Source organism: Cyanistes caeruleus, chromosome 2 (assembly GCF_971803275.1).
Source record: "Cyanistes caeruleus chromosome 2, bCyaCae1.hap1.1, whole genome shotgun sequence".
In the NCBI taxonomy this organism is placed as follows: domain Eukaryota; kingdom Metazoa; phylum Chordata; class Aves; order Passeriformes; family Paridae; genus Cyanistes; species Cyanistes caeruleus.
In genome coordinates this window covers 94,015,147-94,027,852 of record NC_141702.1, presented here as the reverse complement: position 1 = coordinate 94,027,852, position 12,706 = coordinate 94,015,147, and the positions used below count along the sequence as shown (strand labels likewise).

General features: G+C 39.1%; 1 long non-coding RNA gene across 9 annotated transcripts in view; it reads right to left on the bottom strand.

The window, feature by feature from the left end:
- LOC111926127 (uncharacterized) overlaps positions 1 to 12,706 on the bottom strand; it is a 101,724-nt gene that overhangs the window by 39,964 nt on the left and 49,054 nt on the right. For 8 of the 9 annotated variants that reach the window (XR_015283635.1, XR_015283638.1, XR_015283634.1 and 5 more), the window contains one exon: positions 6,709 to 7,012. The exons of the other annotated variant lie outside the window; for it this stretch is intronic. This is a non-coding gene — a long non-coding RNA (uncharacterized LOC111926127). The remainder of the gene's footprint in view (positions 1 to 6,708; positions 7,013 to 12,706) is intronic. 9 annotated transcript variants of the gene reach the window in all.

The window sequence follows — 12,706 nt, the reverse complement described above, 5'->3', positions numbered from 1 at the left end:
AAAGTCAGTACTTTCAGAATATACCAGGAAAGGAAGATATTATTTTCCTCCTGATTTCCAAGAGAAACCTACAGAGAAAGAAAAAACAGTCTATCAAGAGCTGCAATGTTTCCTGAACTAAAGTAAGGGGAAAAAACAAGTAAGCGAAATGCTTTAAACAATTAAAAGGAAGGATTTGCACAGGAAAGAACTTCAGTATGAAAAGTGAATAAAAGGACAACAGGCTAAGAAGACAAAAACAACTGAGGCAGCCTATTCAGCTTTGACTTAAAGTTTTTCTAATGTTTGATCAAGTCTGGTTATTGATCCTGCAACAATACCCCTAATGATCTCATCATCTACCATCTAATACTGACACCAAGATTTTAGAAGAGGGATGAGTTCCCTACAAAATACCAAGGAACAAATACAAGTTCAAAAACAATAGAGAATTTGAAAGTCCTTACACTTCCATGTTGGCTGTAGAGAAAGGCTCTCTCTTTGCATAATTGCCCCGGCAAACAGGTGTCGGATGCTGTAATTCACATTAAACAGCAGCCACCCATCAGGGCTCTAACAGGCTGTGGCAAACTCCCCTTCTGCCTGTGGCTTGTAGGAAGGAAGAAAACAAATTCCTGTTTTTTTTAAATGTCTTGGAGTGTGGAAAAAGTTCAGAAGTCCTAGCAAAGCATTTGAGGAGAGATCCTTAAAAATAGGCAAGTATCTTATCCCTCTGTGAGCTAATAACAATCCAGCTTCAAACCTGGCCCTTGGCCCTACTGCACAGTTTGTTTGGTTTTGTTCCTAATCTGGTCAGACCATGCACTTCTCACAAGGTCCTTTACTTCAGAGATGGTTTTCCAGCATTATACTCTAAATAAAAATAAAGGCTTCTCTTTGTAAAGGAACTTGGAATTGAAGTTTGGTCCTTCGGTGGAGAAAAGGTATTAAACTTGTGCCTGAAGCAAGGCTCCTCTCCACAGGCCAAAGCAAGACTGGAATGGGGGGCACCATTCCTATCCCTTCAATGAGGGTGTTGGAGCAAGCTGGATATGGAGGCAGTGGGGCATTCCCAACTTTACAGTGGTCTGCTTGAGTTGTGCTTCAAGGATAACAAGGTGTTTATTGCAGTGACTTAACATCATCAGTAGATCAAAACAAAAACATGTATCTTAAGGAATATATTAAAATCCCTGTTTTGGTAGTAGAGCCTTGGAAGTTGTGTCATCAGCTCAAAGTTCATGAGATTTTTAGTTTAAAACATTTCATGGTTGTTTTTCTTGACATACTGTTTGTGTCTAAGATGATAGCAGAAGGAAGAAAAAGTACACTAGCTTACAAACACAGAGTTGAAGTGAAACTCCAGCATCTCCAAAACTTTCTAAATGAGATCCAAAAAGTAGCTTGTAAATATTAGGGTAATATTAATAGGGTAATTATTCCTATTTTATGGAGGGTGAAAACAAATTAGAAAGAAGTTGTCCTTGATTAATGTTATGTTTCTGTCTGGCATTAGAGAGAAGTTACTTTTCCCCCCACACTCTTTTGTGCACAATGATGCATCACATTCAGCCCAAACCTCAAGCCCTCAAAAAAGAGCCCTCAAGACAGACAGACTCCCCCCACCCTGACCCGACCTGCCTATGACACAGTGGGGCAACATTCAGTCCTGCCTGCACAGAGGACTGAGCCAAAATGACCATTTACTCTTCAGATCTAGGTCTTAGGGGAAAGGGAAACAAAAAGCTACCAGTTTTTACCATTTCTTGCAGCAGCAATAATATTTATCTTTGAATCATTTCTGGGGAGCAAAGAGCTTGTTTTTGCACAGCCCTTGAGAGACATGGTATCAGCAATCCTCATTTCTTTTTTCTCCTTTCTTATTTCTTTTTCTCCATTGTCCTTCAGCTGCTCTCACTCACTGCAAAATGTTATTTGAAGAGTTTTGGGGCACTGCTTTCCACAACAAGCATTGCAGAGCTGAGTTAGGACTTTCTGCCTGTACAGCAGAAAAATAAACTGGGCTAGGGTTTCTTCAGTTCAGCAGTAATGGAGTGGGATTTCTTTTAATTTAGTTAAATACTGTTGCTTGACAGAATGAAATCTGATCTCTAAGGTAGAGATTAAAACTGGAGGACCTAGTGCAAACTATTTGGAGATTTTAATTATTCTTCTGGTGAATTATCCTAATTAAATTTGTCAGACAATCATAGGATATAGCACTTGTGTAGAAACTGATAATAGCTGGCCATTCATCTCCTGCCTAGTAGCTATTATGTTCTCTAGATAAAATTCACATGAACTGGAAAAGCAGCATTCAAAATATTGAAGTTGATGCACAATCACCTAATTAACCTTTTCTTAAGCACTTGGAGAAAGATGGAGTAAGTGGAGAAACAGTGCAATTCACAGAGCTTTTGCCAAATTATGCTGTTGGTCACACTCAGTGTTTTACATGAACACATTTTGCTGCACAAAGAACCTGGCACAAGATATTGTTTGGAAAAGGGAGAGGAGGGAAGACAAAGCAAGGCAAGGCAATGCAAAGACCCTTCTAACTTTTTTCAGTTTGTGTTAACAGATAATTGGCCATCTACAGGACAGAATATTACTTCACCATCCTAATAACTTGGCTGCACATAAGAAATCTTTTCATGCTACAGCTTGGCTTTGAACCTCTTATTAAGAGCAATAAAATGAAAGTCAGTCCATAATTAATTCCCCTCACTAGACTTCAGCAACCTAAAATATGTAGCCTCCCTTGGAATTCTATTAAACTCAGTGGTTTCTGATGGATATTATTTATGCTTCCATGTATGCAAACAGCCACTCATCAAGTTTTTGATAGATACTATTAGGAATTTATATTGTACATGTTTAAGCTTCCATTTCAGACCTCTGTGGTCATATTAAAGAAAATAATTTTTGACCTTATAAACTGTCATTTACAATTTCCTACACCAGCTTTAGTTAGCAAATAGCTTTCTCAGTTGAATTTATTTTTTTTTCTGCATAATAGCCAAATGTATGTTACTGATAGAAATAACAGAAAGCAAGAAGTAAGACCAGATTAAAAATACTGAATGGCTGTATTCTAGTTAAGTTCCTTGATAGAATGATTTTGAAAAACAGACATTTTAAAACTTTCAGTAACACAAAAACTCCACATATGTCTGAGAACTAATTTTTTCCCCTATGCAGGATGGCTAGAACCATGGCTCAGCCCTCGTGACAGTGCCCTGTTGCTCCTCCTGAGCTTTCAAACCATATTTGTGGCTCCCGGGAACTTGTGCTGTCCCTCTCCCCATCCTGTCTGCAGGAAGGAAATGAGACAAGGCATAATCGTGCTGCTGCTGCAGCAATCTAGGAAGACCAATTGGAGTCAGAAGATTTCTCTGAGCTCCACTAGGAGACCAAGGAAGTGCCTGGAGAGACACTCCAGAGACACTGCAGAATAAGGGAGGTATAAGTGTAGCTCTCCATGCATGATGTGGCAGTTTTACGTGCGCGCTTTCCCAGGGCACCTGTGTCACGGTTTAAACCCAGAGAACAGCTAAGCCCCAGACAGCCACTCACTCACACCCCCATGGCAGGCTAGAGGAGAGAACTGAAAGATCAAAATTGAGAAAATTCATGTGTTGAGAGGAAGATGGTTTAATAGCTAAAGCAAAAGACACACATGCAAGCAAAGCAAAACAAGGAATTTCCCACTTCCTGTTGGCAGGCAGGTGTGCAACTCTCTTCAGGAGAGTAGGGCTCTATCATGCATGATGGTCACTTGGACAGACAAGTGTCATCACTCTTCCCTCTCCTTCCCCCAGCTTTATATGCCATATGGGTATGCAATATCCCTTTGGTCAGTTTGGGTCAGCTGTCCCAGTGTCCCTTCCCAGCTTCTAGTGCCCCTCCAGCCTTCTCTCTGGCGGCATGTTATGAGGAGCAGAAATGGCCTTGGCTCTGTGTAAACTCTGCTCAGCAGTAACCAAAACATCTCTGTATTAACAACACAGTTTCCAGCACAAATCCAAAACACAGTCCCCTACTTGCTACTATGAAGAAAATTAACTCTATCCTAGCCAAAACCAGCTCAACCTGCCTTTCACCATAATTATTCAGCTAGACCAGTGAATATGGCTCCAAATGTTTATCAACAGCTGCAAACTGATGAGCCATTTTAGATGCAACTGTCCTGAGAACTACAGGTTTGCATGCTCACTGAAGAATTTAAATTTTTTTCACCCATTTATTCACTGAACAATTACTGGACGAGTGTGGGAGGGTGCAGTTTTGAATTCTGGTTTCTGCTCCCCATGATCCAGATGTGTAACCAGCTCATCAGTGAAATGCATTTCAGCCATGGCTGGGGCTGGGAGCTGGGATATCTCCCTGATGCCCAGGGCTAGCCTTAGGCTCCCTGTTCACAGAGTTTCTTATTGCTCCCAGCTCCTGCTGGGGCAATGCACACAAGGGGTGTGGGGGGCAGTCCATAGCCTCAGCCTGACCCTGTCCTGTGTGTCAGGGGACCTCACCTCCCTCTGGCTAAGCAGCTCTTTGCTTTGTCAGGCCTGGCTCCTGCACATCCCAGCCAAGGTCTCCCAAGGGCAGGGGTCTCAGCAGAGTGAGTGGCAAAGAGGGAGCTGAGGGCAAAGAGGGAGGCCCTAATCTCCTGACTTTGTGTCTCTGGCAGCAAGACACTTCATTGCTCACATCAGGACCGTTCTGAGCACAGAGAGAAGGCAAACTACCGTCAACCTCAGCTGATTTAAGTCCACTGCAAAGGTACTTGCTTGGTGCCTGAAGCCTTAAGAAAGTGAGGAGCGGGTGTTTTTATTGCATTTATCCCCATAGACATTCCGTGTCAGTCCACCCTCTCCTTCTTCCTTAGCTCTCCCTTGTTTTCAATTCCTTCCCAGTGACCAGAGACCCAGCTCCTGGTGTGGTCAGAGCCATGGCAGGAAGGAGAACAACCTTCACGTTCCCAGATATGCCCTTCTCTGTACAGCACAACTGCACTGGCTGGTCATGCTGTTAGATCGTATTGCAAATTCATGTCTAATTTGACCCTGAGGTCTCCTCCAGCATAGCTGCTTTCTAGGATTCTCTCTCCCTTTGGATGTCTGTGTTTCAAATTACATTTCCCTGGGTGTACTGTGTTACATTTTCCCATGAATGCCATTGTTATTTTCCAGTTCTATATTTTAAATCACACTCCTACATTTTAATCACTACTACATTTATTATCTCAGTTTTCATTGATGTGCTCAGCTCCTTCAGATGTATGAGAGTAAGGACTGTAAAAACAGAATTGTAGTACTATCTGTGGCTTCTTTCTTTGCTATTGCAATTGTCCAGCACCTTTTCTCTCCCTCTATGCTTTATTGAAAGCATTGAAGACTCCCAGGAAATACCCTCTGTGTGTTACAAGCTGTCAGAATGTACTTTTCCCAGCTTTCATTAGTATCTCTTCAGCATCTCTTGCCTTCAGAGCCAGTTTTTAACCAATCCAGCCAGCCCATTTAAAAGTACATGAAGAAAGAGACCTCAGAAACACCAGCTGCCAATATTTCAATGAATTTTACACTGTGAAAAGTTCTTTATTTTCTTAGACAGAATCTATACTGATTTTAGAATATTTTGCAAAGGAGATCCCGTGTGTGATGAGTCATCTGGTTTCCACACATTCCCAGGGTGATGTCCCCTGAGACCTGGAGCCTGCTGCAGCAATCAGTTGCAGAGACAACAACCAGCTGAACCTTACTTACCAGGACTGGACACTAGTTTTAGTGAAGTCAGACTCTAGATTGCTGTTGGCTTAGTTGGAAATTGCTTTGCCTGCAGTTTATTTGACATTAGGCTTTCTCTCAGTTTTCATTACAATTTTGATTTAAATTAATATTTTTATTTTAGTAAGAGTCCACTGTCTAAATTAAGAAAACTGTATTTTCTTTACTCTGAGAGACAATTCTTAAATATTTGTAAGCCTTTGGGTTTTTTTTTTCCTGACTGATCAGAAGGAGATCTCAGGCTACATCTCCCTTGTCTTCTAAAGGATCAAAATGCTCTGCTACTGAAAGTCATGGGCATGGTAGAGTTACTCCTAATACAGAAATTCAGAACAGATGTAACATTGTATTCTTAGAACTATTAAGGCAGCTTTACAGGACAAAACAATAGGGTGGGAAAACCTAAAGTATATGTAATACATCGTAACAAGTTTTAGAAAATTTTGTGCATGTTATACAAGTAGTACTAAAGGGAGGGATAAGACCTAAACTACGTTTTCTGCCACATATCCTGTGGGTCCACAGCTCACACCAGCCATTCTAGAACCCACAATATTTAGTAGCCTTTTGAATTTGCTGTTTCTGAAGTTCCTAGATCAAACATGTGCACTCAGGGCAAGCTTCCTCTGAGGTTTCCAAGGCTCTTGAAAGAGCTAAAATTGCACAGAAAATAGATTCACATAATCTTTGATTTCACTGTCTCAAGGTGCTTTCAAATTTTATCCCAACTCAGAATTAGTTTAAATGCTCCTTGCTATGCTTTCAGTCAAATGTTTCTGTTGAAAATTCAGTATGAAAGTAAGTAAAAAGGAATTATTTTGGAAATAAAAGTGCAAACAAAACCATTGATTTCTCAACACCACATTATTTGAACAATACCTCCATCATAAAAATATTTTAAAAAGCCATCCTCTAATCAGATGAGTTCCAAGAAGCTACCAGTTACCTTCTGCCCATGGTACCGCTCAGTCCAGTCTCGTTTTAAAGACAACCCCATGGCTGGTGGTGGGATGCTGCTGTACTCTTGCTGTCCTATTCTAGTTTTTCCAACACCCAGCAGCGAGGGAGTATTTCAGTGTTCAGGCTTTCCTCAGTGTTGAACATGACTGGGAGGACCAGCAGTATAACTGGAGCACTGGTGGCAGTATTTATCAGTGTATAATCATCTGTAGTCAGGTCCAAATCTCATAATGCATAAAGGCATCAGAGGGCACTGGTTTTGCTTTTCCCAAGAGTCAAATGTTTTGTTCCTAAAATAAACATTAAAAAAAAAAAAAAAAAAAAAGAAAAAGAAAAAAGAGAACATATCCCATGATCCCATTCCCACAGGCCAGATTTTATTCTCATTTGCTCTAAAGCCAGGAACATCAATAAAGTGGCACCAGTCCGACTGTGCTTAGAATCAAATTTCTAACCTTGTACTTTCAGATAGCTCACAGCATTGAAATAATGCAGTGGTAACATCAGGTTAAATCCTGTCTCACTAAATTTTGCCAGACTATTTTCCGTCACCTTCAGTGAGGCCAGGATTCTGCACAGAATATTTTGTTTTCTTTGAGGGAAGGATTTGCATTCACTCGTCTGAAGGAAAGTACACCGACTTGCTGAAAGTACTGCCTGTGCCGAGCACAGAAACACCAACAGGAAACAATTGGCTGCATTAATCCTCACTGTTGGTTTTTTAAGTATAATTGCTGAGAATTTTTTCCTCTGACTTTACTTCTCATCTTTGCAAGAACCTAGACATGCTTTAAACATAATCCGTGTGCAGAACAGGGTTAAAATATCACAAACGCAAATCCCTACACTGAGAGACCAGGGACTTGGGGAGAGAAACTGCTAAATGCATCTTGTCAGTCTAGAAACTATTCCATGGCTCAACCTGCTCATTTCAGAGATTTATTTTGCTAGAAAGGATTTTAATCTTCACATTTCAGTTCCTCAGAGGAGGCAAAAATCTTCCAAGTGCAGAGTCTGCAGCAGCGGTGAATCAACTATTGTAATATGCTGCCTCTTAAAATACTTCAGGGTAGTCAGGCATTAGGAAGGCTCCTATTTTGTGTGAACTGATCAAATACAGATGTTGCCAAAGAGTTGACCTTATTGACCGTGACTTAACTGGAGATTGAATGGCAGACAGACGGTCAGTAGTAGGGTGAAACCATGTTTTGGCGGTAAGGCGTAAATGTATATACAGTTTACAGGACGCGAATGACATCAAGCAAACATCTGTTCTATTGATAAATACTTGTTTTACTTCCAAAAATTTTTATCCCAGAGAAATGTTTTGTGTGTATATATATATATATGTATAGAACACATTCTGCCCAATATTGTTAGGTGTCCTGTGTACATGTCGAGGTCCTGGAAAAGCCCTGAAATAGAAAAATATTAAAAATGGTGCTAACTTTTCTTTCTTCCTGCAATATCAGATTTCATATAAAACTCATCAGCTGAGCTGAGTATTAGTCTTGATCAATGGCAGGAAACCAGGGAATCAAATGTTAATAAATCAGAAACAGATACCTCCACTTGAGATATATATCACCGACCTGAAAAATAGGGCAAATTATTTGAAAAATTTATATGCACATACCTAGAGAAAGAAAAGCTTTTCATAAGATTCGTTGAAAGCCGAAACAAAGGACAAATGTGGAGAAAAAGTAACCTAATGAGGTAATGAGCATAGAACATGAAGTCACAGAGTCTTAAAAACACCTTTGTTTTCTTTTGGATTGACATAATAAAAAAAAAAGATTAAATGAAAAGGATTTTGCTAATACAAAACCAACATATTTCTATTTGCAAATTAGCTCTGTCCTACTGCTATGTGCTCATTGGATGAGGGTAGTGAAGTAACAGACTAGGCCTGGTTTAGTGTGTCGTTACCTTTTCTCAAGAGCTAAATAGTAACATCAGAATTATAACAAAAAATGTACACCAGATCTGAAGTGCTCAGAGAGACAAAGTACTTCTAGTATCTTGGAAACTTGTAAAGGCATAAATACTAGCTTTAACTTTAATATTTTAAGGTGTGATGCTTAAGTCTGTTAGCTCAAAGTTCCTCATATTAATTTCAGACAAGCACCCTTGGAGTGTGGTCTTCTCTTCAAATTGAAATTATTTGTTCCTGTGCATAGCCTACTAAATTTAATTAGAAAATCCTGGTAGGCCAGCAGGACAAAATTTCCCTTCCTTCCTATTTTCCCCTTCCACAATATATCACCTAGAGTAATTAGGACCAGCAAGGGATCATCTTCACTGGATTAACCTTAACTAAATTGTATGCATTCAACATGTGCTCTTTTGATTAACTTGAGCCTGGACTGCTGCCTGTGGTACACCCACCTTGTAATTCTACACACTTAATTAATTTCAGATGAATGGCAAAGAGGATAAGCTGAATTCTCCAATTAATAAACTGATATTAGTTAATGTATTTTAGCTTAACTTTTAATTTTCTTCCTGTGTAGGGATAGGAAAAACAGAAAATAGGAGAGGGGTGGAAGGGAATAAGCTTTGCCAACAAGATTGTAATGACTTTTCAGGGCCTGATCCTGCAGCAGTCTAAGCAGATAACTTTCCCCCAAAAAGGAGAGGAATTTTGGCAGAAGGATCAGTCCCTATATTTAAAGTATAAAATGCAATAGGCAGGAACAGGATTTTTTTTCTCTTTCAAAATGATAAATAAGCATTATTTAAAACCTCCTCACCTTAACTCAGTTTTCCATATGGTTTCACTCATGCGTGGGTTTTCCTCCTTATTAAAAAAAAATACTATAATGTCACTGGCTATGGGCCCAATCCTCCAGGCCCTATTCCCACAGGCTAAGGCTATTTTTCTCTTCTCTACTGTCATGGGGAGCTGCCTAACAGCCCCATCCTAGATGCATTTGCCTAGATAAGTAACTTTGCTTTTGAATCTAGCCTTTGTGAATTCAATAGTATTTATCAGAGGAATTGAATTACTCATGTAGAGAACTATTTGCAGGAATAGCTCCTAAGAATGTTATTGGAAGCACGAAGAAACATCCAAAGAAAGACACAAGGGAAAGACTTCCTAGTTCTTTTTGAGTGGAATTTATTCAGTTGCTAATTATTAAGCAGGGCTCTTAATCTCTGAGCAACTTGCAGTGAATACCCAGTTTCTTGTTTTTAATGTGTAGCTCTGCTGAAATTTCTCTCCAGCACTGGTGTGTGTGGTTTCAGTAAAATTGATAAGATTAAAGTGAAATCTGCATAAAAGTATTTTGCTGAAATGAAGATTGGCTGTTCAGTGTCTTACAGTGTCTTACAGGATTGAATATTGAGAGCAAAATCAAGTTCACAGAAGGCAAGATATATACAGTCAGATGTGGTTTTAAAATTAATTCCATCTCTGTAAAAACAATCACTGTTTTTCCTCTCCAGAAATCAATATTCTAATAAATGCTGGCAGAAAAATACAACAATTATTAGCTACATAATTCTATTGGAGATATTTCTAAGGTAGATATCAACAAGCTGTTTCTGCATGATTTATATTGACTGCCAGTACTTGGTTTTTCTGCTAATAAGAGTAACAATAAATAGCTGTAATCAATAAGATGGCCTATCAATACTTTTTGTTTCCTAATTACTATTTGATTACTTCATCCAATCATCAAGTGGTATTTTAAGATTTGTCTACTGTTAAGAGATAGCAAATTATTTTCTGATTATTTGATTAATAATCTTGCAAAAATCACCAGAAATTTATTAGGTAGGAACACTATATAAATTTTTTTCAAACATATAAATAGTTAACAAGCCTTTGTCTCTCTGCAAAATGTGCTTTGACACTTTAATCACTTCAGTAATCTCCCAATTCTTGTGGACACCTTTGACAGCTTTACCTCCCACCTATAATTCTTTAAAAAGAAATCAGACAAAACAGTTTGAATAGCAAAATCCCTTATGAGAAGAGAGGAAGTAATGATAGAAGGTCTTACAGTTGTCAGCATTTTGGGTCATTTTAAAACTATGGAACTTATGCAATTCCTGCCAAATTTCCAACATATTTATTTTGATAAAATTGATTTAAAGAAAAACAAAAAAACCCAAAACAAACAAACAGGCTTACATTTTTAAGTGGCTATTTACAAACACTTGTGAAGACACAAAGAATGATCTTGATATAGAAAAAAGCAACTGAGAAGGCAGAAAATAAAGGGTTGCTTAACACTGACTTACCTTGTAGCCAGTCGGTGGGCGAGATCTTCTGGCCGAACACATTGTTTTTATTAGTGTCAGGTACTTGATTTAAAGTGAGACCTCATCACCTTCCAAGAGACATATTTTTCCTGGAGTATATGCACATATCTATTTATCTATTGAGTGTGAGTGTGTATATACACACACCTTGCAGTAGGCCTGGTTAGTGTCGGCTTGACTGAGAGAGGATGTTAGTAATTACTATTTCTCTAAACACTACTTTAGCACAGTTCAGTGTATCAGCTGGCTTCTGCTGCCAGAGTACCCGTGCTGCCTACTGAAGTGGCTGTAAAGCCAAAAGCCACGCTAAGAGCCATTTCTATCTCCAAGGAACTCAGTGGATTTTGCTGTTGATTCCTGAGAATAGGATTGTGCTCAGCTGTGTTTCAGGGTGTCTGTGGCCAGCAGGGACCATCTTTGTCAGTGTTGTGTAAGAAAGCCCAGGACTGGTGTAGGACATAGGCTGGTTGCTGGACTGGTGTGTGCCATATGAGAGAGATGGAGTCTTACCCACACAACTTAAGCCCACTGAACCAGAGCAGTTGGTCACAGAGGAGATATTACACTTTGGCAGATGCTGAAAACAGCAGTAACAGCAGTTCTGTAGGACCTGGAACTTTCCCCACACCTGCACAGGGATGCTTCTGCAATGGACTTTCTCTGGTTCCCCATTCCTACCTTGTGAATGTGTCATGTGAAGGGTCACCCTGAAACAACAAACGCAAGCTGAGAGCTGTTAATCTAGCAACTGGTGCTGTAAACTCTTACACAACTGTTTTCCCTTTTGTAGGCAACTTTTCTGCTGTTTTACAAACAGATCAAGTGAAGTTCTCTTGAATTGACACAAAGACAAAAAACAGCCTGTGTGCCTTTGCAGTAGAATGACTCCATATTAAGAAGAGCTTCTGGTCTTATATTTTATGAGCCCAGTAAATCAAGACCACTAAGGAAAAATAGGACATTGCTATTTCACGTGGTGTCTGCAACACATATTTTCTCATGCAACACTAACTGAGAAAAAAATAAGTGCATTTTCCCCTAGCATTTATTATTTTATAGTTAGATCACTTTTGAATCTCTCTTAGCTCTGAAGAGTTCCTTGAAACAACAGGTCTGGGGGTTTTGTTTTGTTTCACATTATGGGGGTTTTTTTCCTAATGTTTGTGTGGTCTGTATAGTACTTTTCCCATGAAAAGGTAAAGCTTGCCTGGTGATGTGTTACACAACAGTCTCCTTTCCCATATTCTCTATATGTGTTGATTTTCTAAAACACCTCTTGAAACTCTTCTTTACGTGCTTGAGAGGCTTCCATAGTATATCACCAGCTGGAATGTTATTAATGTTTAATTTTTACCTTGAAGTATTCTTACATCAAATCATTAATCTCTATTGTTCAGTTTTGACTAAAGCATTATTAAACAGTCTATTATGTAAAAAAGAGACCTAGGGAATATATTAAAAAGCACAGTATTATTCTGATGACAGCTTCCTGGTGGTCCATCGTATATAAAACTGGCTATTAGGAATATATTTTGAACTGGCACCGTAACACATATTTCATATTTGTTAAATTAAATTGTATAAATAGTTACTGACTATTTGGACAATTTGAAAAAAGAGATTGTGTAATACATCACCCCATGAAAAACATTTATGGAACATCCTCAACAACCACAGCTAGAAGACAACCTTCATTTTTTTGTCAATAGTAT